General features: G+C 49.5%; 1 pseudogene; it reads left to right on the top strand.

Moving 5' to 3' along the window:
- Positions 1–1172: 1172 nt before the first annotated feature.
- On the top strand, positions 1173–6082 carry LOC144133777 (uncharacterized; annotated as a pseudogene).
- The last annotated feature ends 1424 nt before the right edge of the window (positions 6083–7506 follow it).

Raw genomic sequence — 7506 nt, 5'->3', positions numbered from 1 at the left:
GAGTAGCTTGCGCATGAACACTGGCAACCACAGTGATTTTTTAGCGCCGACATTACAGTTGCCGCAGATGATGAGCGGAGCGTCTGACCCCCGCGCAATTCAAGTGGCCACATGCATATGCGGGTTTCTCGCCACATTGCAGACAAGCTGCGCGATCTTCCGCCATTAACGCGAAACATGTTCGAATGGCGCACGCGCTAGGAACTCTCACTGACTAATAATATTGTGTTTTTACAGTCTCGTTATTGATCCGAAAGCATTAGGTTGCTCTGTCGAGATAAATGTTAGTTAAAGCAAACTCGTGAAACTACCCGTGTTAAAAAATTCCTTCACCAAGGGACGTCTTGCTAACAAACTGGTACCACCTAGCGTCACTTGAAAAAGTTCGCAGTGACTCTGGTACCAGCAAGGTCTTCGTTCTCTTTTACCATCCGGCAGCAAAATCACGACATACCGACATCACAATCTGTTGTGCGTTGTAACGTGGTCGAATCCGCGTGCGAAGAGAAGACGATAGATCGTTCCAGCCACGTCCCAAGCCCAGCCGGTGTAGCGTACTATTCCAGAAGTATCAAAGAGCGGCCGTTTGACGGGTTCAGCGGCGAAGAACAAAACGTAAGCATGGACGAGAAGCGTGTGTCGCGGGATCGCAACGAGTTTTCATGGCGCCTAAAATCACTGAGACCGGTACGACGCCAGCCTACGTTAAATGCCGAAGATAGGTACAAGCTAAGCCAGCGGGAAGCCGAGATCCTTGAACGTGTACGCTTCAAAGACAGCGTGGTGGCCCTTGCAACGGTTCAACTGCAGCGTCAGCTCTTCTTCGCAGCCATCTATGCAGAACGTTCGCAGCGCGCCGTCATCATTGGCGAGCGTATATCCGAGGACGGCGATTTTTACACCTCCCTGGAGGCTTTGCTTCCAGTCGATGTTCACGTCTTGCACTCAGCTTCGCGCGCCAGAGACAGCCTAGACGGCGTTTACCTAGAGAACCTGACCTTTTCGCCACTTGCCTGGATGACGGAATCTTGTGGTCAAGCGGCATTCCTCTCGTAATGATCCGTTACTTATAGCGCTATCTGGACCCGAATCATCCATAACGCAAGATCATTTCCTCTTTTCTTAAGAGTCGACGTTGAGAAGCGTCCTCTAAAACAAGGCTTCTAGCGGTAATGGAGAAACTGGATGTCTGCGATCTCGACACTCTTGAATCGGCACTCAAAACCCTTCGGACGCCAGTGAACCTGGTTTGCTTCCTCGGAACGTCTGCGAGGCCTTACGCGAAGCATGTCGTCATCGATGTCCGCCTCGTTCGTGTGCGTCGCCACTCGTTGGGCAAAGGCAAGCTTCCCTGGCTTGACGAACGCAAACTCCAGTCAGTCGGTGCAGCGCTACGAGAGTTTGGCATCTTGACCGCGCGCCGCCAAGCCCAGAACATAGTCGCCGGCAGGCCGCCGGCAGAACTGCGAGACTTCTTATCCCAGTACAAGAGGCTGCTTGTCAAGGCTAAGGCAAAGGCTGTCCTGGACTTCGTGAAAGGCCGGTCAGTTGCCTTAGTGTCTACTATAGCTGGTCGGATTTCTTTGAAACACGAGATCCGCGCTCAGAAGTCTGGGGCGCTCATAGGCGATCCCAGAAACGCTGCTATCCACTCGCCTGCCGTCCTTGTAGCCACCATGGCGGACGTGTATACTCTAGCAGCTACTTCTGGAACGCAGTGCTGCTTTGCGATGTGCCCGTCGGTGTTGACTGCGATGAACTGTTCAGGAACGCCCGTCGTAAGATTGCCGTGGCCACCGAACCCGAGTGGATCAGTTACGAGCAAACTCTAAAGCTTTACGATGACGTAGAGGAGGTTCTTAAGTCTGTGAACGCCTGAGATTGCGAAATAAATCTGGATACACCTGTCCTCTTTGTCCATATGTTATCTGACGCATCGTAATATGTATATTGTCTTGCATAACTTAGTAACAGATTCTTTTACGGACATAAACTGCTGCATTTCTGTGGCATTTGTAACTTATGACGGCGAGAAATGAAACCGTTAGAGAGGTTGACAGTATTGGCCCCTATGAGTGTATTACAGATTCACAAACTTTTTTTTCCATTCCACAGGGGTCGTTGAATCTATTGTTACTTAAGTTTGGTTTGGGGTTTATGGGGCTTTAGCTTACAAAGGCGACTCAGGCTATGAGGGATACCGTAGTGAAGGTCTCCGGAAATTTCGACCACCTGGGGTTCTCTAACGTGCACTGACATCGCACACTACACGGGGCTCTCAAATTTCGCCTCCATCGAAATACGACCGCCGCGGCCGGAATCAAACCAGCGTCTTTAGGGTCCGCAGTCGAGCGCCTTCGATACCTGAGTGTAGGGATACGTTATTTCACGAATCTCACTCTATGACGTCTACCTGCAGGTTTGCTCACACCTGGGAGTTAGGTATATGTACGCTATAGATATGGACAACGTGGACTGCACGTCTTCATTTTCTGTTAGCAAACTCTCCGGACCGTGCCCCCGGACGGAGAGTCTGCGTATCATTGTAGTCTTCTATGCATGCTTAATTCGTGCGAGCGTTTCGATGACTATATTTTACAGCACCACAAGTTGTGAGGACGACAAGCGTTATTTGTGCTTCAGCACATTTGCTTTCTTTATGCTACGGTGACAGCTGGTGCCCATCAACGTAGTCAAGACGTATGGGCAAAATGTTTTTTTTTTTTTTACAGCGACTGTATACAGAGGCTATATGCCTCAACAGTACAAGGAAATTTTCGTGTCGTCAGCGCCGTGAGCAAAAAACGCCGGGCTAAAAATTGAATGCTTCACCGAGACGAAAAGGGTACCAACAGCATGAAAATCGTGTATGATACTGATCATACGCAGACGTAATAAAACACAGTAATAAAAATAAAATAAAAGTACATTAAAATAACGAAAGAAAAATATGAAGTAAAAGAAATAAAAAATAAAAATAACAATATAAAATGAACACATGCATAAATCGTAAAACTCCGTTAAAAACAGGCATTCAATACACAGCTCAGCGCTCGCTATTTTTTCATTAAGAAAAACACAAAAAGCATCAAAACCACCCGATGGAAATAAACTCGCGCGTGCAACTCAACCAACCACCATTCATGGTTCATGCATTGATTTATCCTTAGCAAAAAACATCTCTACAGTTAGAGCTGAAAATCTGAGTGTATATTACACTGATCATAAAGGTGTTATGAATGTCGTTTTGAAGTAATAAAGGGTTGTTAACTACATTTAACTTGTCTCTGGTTTCACTCTTTGTAGAGCCAAGTGTGTAAATTTTCAGGTGACGTTGCAATGGGCAATTGGGTGTCGATTTATAGCTTCGCTGTCCAACCACCTTCAAAGCGCGGATTGGAGCCACATTTTTTTTTTTGTGAAAAGTAAATGGCGCAGTAATTCTCTCACATTTCGGTGGACAGATGGAGGAAACGCAGGCATAGTGGGGTCTTGAGTAGGAATGTGGCCAAGCTAGAACGAGAAATTGAAATCTATACGTTGGACTTGCAGTGGAAACAATGGGGGTAGATTTGCGACCGGTTGAATGGGCAATACGGATGAAAAAAAAACAAAACATGGCAGCTGTTGAGGCCTATTTTAGATCCGGCGGCAACCAAATCGGCGCAAAAGGGGAAAATGGCTAGGTTAGTGCATCGGTATCAAGGCATGAGTGGGGAGTTCATTCACGAACTCCGAAACAGTTCATAAACTTGGGAGAGGAAAAACCTAGAATTAGATGCGGATTTTATGGTGGCGGAGGTAGGGTTTGCAATGGGGCAGCTTCGTAAAACATCGGTAGCGGGTCCGAACGTGGTTACTAATAAAATTCTGAGGAACCTGGATTTCAAATCAGTTGGGGCGCTCACGGACTTGAACAAGTATTGGGCGGCCGAGGAGATCCCGGCACAGTGCAAGCATTCTACGGTTGCATTTATTCTTAAACCAGTGAAGAGGTCTGTGTTGAGAATCTGCGTTCTATCTCACTGACATCATGCTTGGCCAAATTGATGGATCATGTGGTCCTCAACAGGCTTCCGGGTTATGTGGAGGACAAGGAGTTGATACCTGAAACGATGATTGGCTTCAGGTCTAATTTATCAACGCAGGGCGTCAAGATACAGCTAAAACAAGACGTGGTTGATCCTGGGTGCGGAAAGGGCATCAAGGCTACCTTGGGGCTCGACCTCACTAAGGCCTTTGACAGTGTTACCAATGAAGCAATATTAAGGAACCTATCGGACACAGGACTGGGAGTAAAACCTTCCGGTACATCAGATCATTTCTGGAGGTTAGGACTGCAGAGGTTGTAGTCGGAGAAGTTAAATCGGATCCCTTCCCGTTGGGGAGCAGGCGGACACCGCAAGGGTCGATTTTATCGCCGTTCCGGTTTAATCTCGCTTTGATCAAGGTGCCGCCGAGGCTGGAAGAGATATCGGGACTTAGACGTACCTTTTATGCGGATGACATTACTCTGGTAGCTAGGGGCAGCGACCCGCAATTGGAGGAAACTCTCTAATAGGCAGTGAATATTGTGGAGGAGCTAGCAGGGAAGGCAGAACTCTCGTGCTCTCAGCCCAAGTACGAGTTTTTCTGCTTAGGGATAAACCAAGAGGGATACATGTGAGGCACAATATGCCACCACCCCGCTAGAAGTGAAAGGAGTGGGCGGGGAGCCCCGGTCAGTGAGGTCCAAACGATCAGCATCCTGGGCCTGTATCTTCAGGCTAACAGAAAGAATAGGGAGGCCTTAGAAAGGCTTAAAAATACGGTCAATGCTACCGTGAGGCTAGTCAGGAGAGTCGCCAATCGTAAGTCAGGGGTCAAGGAAAAGGACTTGTGTAAGCTGCTAAAGGCGTTTGTGCTCATCAGAATAGTGTATGCGACGCCTTATATGAAAATGGACGCGACGGAGAACGGCAAGGTGGAAGCTACGTTTAGGCAGGTGTATAAGGCGGCTCTTGGGATGCTTAACCAGGCGTCTACCGAAAGGCTGCTCGGATTAGTGGTGTACAACACCCTGGAAAAACTACGGGAGGTGCACTCGGTGATGTAACTAAGTAGACTCAAAAACTAGAGCAGTAAAGGATATATTGGACAGCATCGGCACTGGAGTTGGTGCTCCAGCCAGGCACAAGAAAATTTATGTGAGACGAGAAATGCACAAGGGCTTGTACATAAATCTATTGCCCAAAAATATGCATCCGATACATCATGATGACCGCAGGAAGGCAAGAGCCAGGGCTTTAAATGCTAAATACGGGAAGTACAAAGGGCAGTCTACGTAGATCTCGCCGAGTATAAGGACAAGGACGCATTTGCAGTTGCGGTGGTGGACGGGAGGGGACGCTTCACCTCTGGATCAGTCAAAACCCGTTCCTCAGAAACTGCAGAGGAGGCGGCGATAGCGCTAGCTACAGCTAGTACTAAACCTGACCTGATTTTCAGTGACTCAAAAATAGCCATTCGAAATTGGGCGAGGGGCATAATATCTGTCACAGCGGCACGATTGCTGAATCGGGGCCACAATGCGAGAGACTACGGAGGTGGAAATTGTTTGTATACCGGCACACTCTGGGAACCCTCGGAACGAGGCAGCTCTCATTAATGCTCGAGGTTTCGTCAGCCCAGCAGGTGAGCCGGACGTTCCTAGGAGGTCCACGAGAGATGGGCTGATGTCTTTTCACGACATCACTAACCATTACAAACTTGAGCGGAAAATTTACCCGCCCGCGGAGAAGCAATTGGTGAAGGCACAGGAATGCGTCTGGCGAAGATTGCAGACGATATCTTTCCATAACTCATACGTGTTAAACAATATCTACCCGGATGTTCAGCCGGAATGCAAAAGGTGTAGGAACTGGCAACCTATGACCACATGTTATGCAGCTATAGCATAGCGCCGCCACCGGTGGTTATTATGCGTGATACATCTCTCGAGCAGTGGGAGGCCGTGTTGGCCAGCTCAGACCCGGTCGTCATGACCAGAGCCGTGCAGTGGGCCACCCAGGTCGCCTTCAGCCATGGGTTGATGGCCATCTAGCACGGAATCATCCGCACATGCGTCCTGACGAAAATAAAGTTTTTCCGTCTATCCATCCGCCCGAGCAATGCCGTGATGGAAAAGAGGAAGGTTGAGTGAAAGAAGAAAGAGAAAAAAAGACGCCGCAGTGGAGGACGCCCTCATCTTGTGGACAAAGTCCGGTTATTGTCATGCCCGCTTTTGGTGCTAGTCGCGCAAAACGACGTTTGGATATCGCCTCCTTCACACGCCGCGGTCGCTCAGTGTTTGCGGCGCTCGTCTACTGATCCGGATTACCCGGGTTGGAACCCGATACCGCGGCTGCCGCGTTTCAATCGAGGCGAGACGCAAAGGCACCCGTGTGCTGTGCGATGTCAGTGCACGTTGAACATCCCCAGGTGGTCGAAATTATTCAGGAGCCCCCCACTGCGGTATCTCTTTCTTCCCTTCTTTTTTCACTACCTCCTTTATCTCTTCCTTTATGGCGCGGTTCGGGTGTCGGCCGATATGTGCGACAGATGCTGTGCCATATGCTTTCCCCAAACACCAATTTTCCTTTTGATAATTACGCGGCGGTTAGTGGTTAAGGCGCTCGTCTACTGAGCCGGAGTACCCGGGTTCGAACCCGGGTACACCAGCTCACTAGAAGAGCGCTTTAACCGCGCTGTTATCCAAGTGTCATTTTTGTGCGACAAGCACCAAAAGCTGGCATGACAGTAACCGGACTATGTTTCGATGGAGGCAAAACGCAATGGTACACAGAAAGCGCGCAGTTAGTGTGTATTTCCTCTCCCCTATCCTTTCTATCAATCCCCTCACCTCTTTCATTTCATTCTAAAGCGAAAGGTTTACTTGCCGCGAACTTGCAATTTCGCCGTGGCAGAGCTCCGAGGAGGCATATGACGTCAGAACGCGGGTCTCGCCGCGGAGCCGTACTGGTCTGGCCGGCCGGTGGCGGCTGGTGCACTCGGCGCAAAATAGAGACGTGCTCCAAGTCTCCGCCAGTGCAGTCAGAGTCAAAATAGGGGGTGTTGTCAGAGTACGCCGAAGCCGCTGAACGCGTCGGCGATCAAGCGCAGTTGGAGTATAGAGGGTCTCTTTGGCCGACGTGACGTCGCCGTGAAGCGCGCGCGCGCGTTACGCCGGAGTATAAACGCGCCTAACAGAGCCTGCGCTTAACCGCTAACGAACGTCTTTGGTGGCGGCATTTATGGAAGCCACTGAAACCCCCCGCACACTCACTGAATAAGAAAAACCTGAGCCAAAGATCGGAATTGAACCAGGGCAATTGTCATTTCAGGCGGAGACGCTACCACTCCGCCGCGACGGCTCAAGCTTTAGTCATGAAAAAAAGGCGCATCTAGTGAATGCACTCTCCCGATGCAGAAGTCTCCGCGCTTTCGCTACGTATATCCTGGCCTAACAGAGCTAGGCCATCAGCAATT

The sequence above is a fragment of the Amblyomma americanum genome, chromosome 5 (assembly GCF_052857255.1).
Source record: "Amblyomma americanum isolate KBUSLIRL-KWMA chromosome 5, ASM5285725v1, whole genome shotgun sequence".
NCBI lineage: Eukaryota > Metazoa > Arthropoda > Arachnida > Ixodida > Ixodidae > Amblyomma > Amblyomma americanum.
The sequence above is the reverse complement of the archived record's forward strand: the minus strand, read 5'-3'. Positions and strand labels throughout refer to the sequence as shown.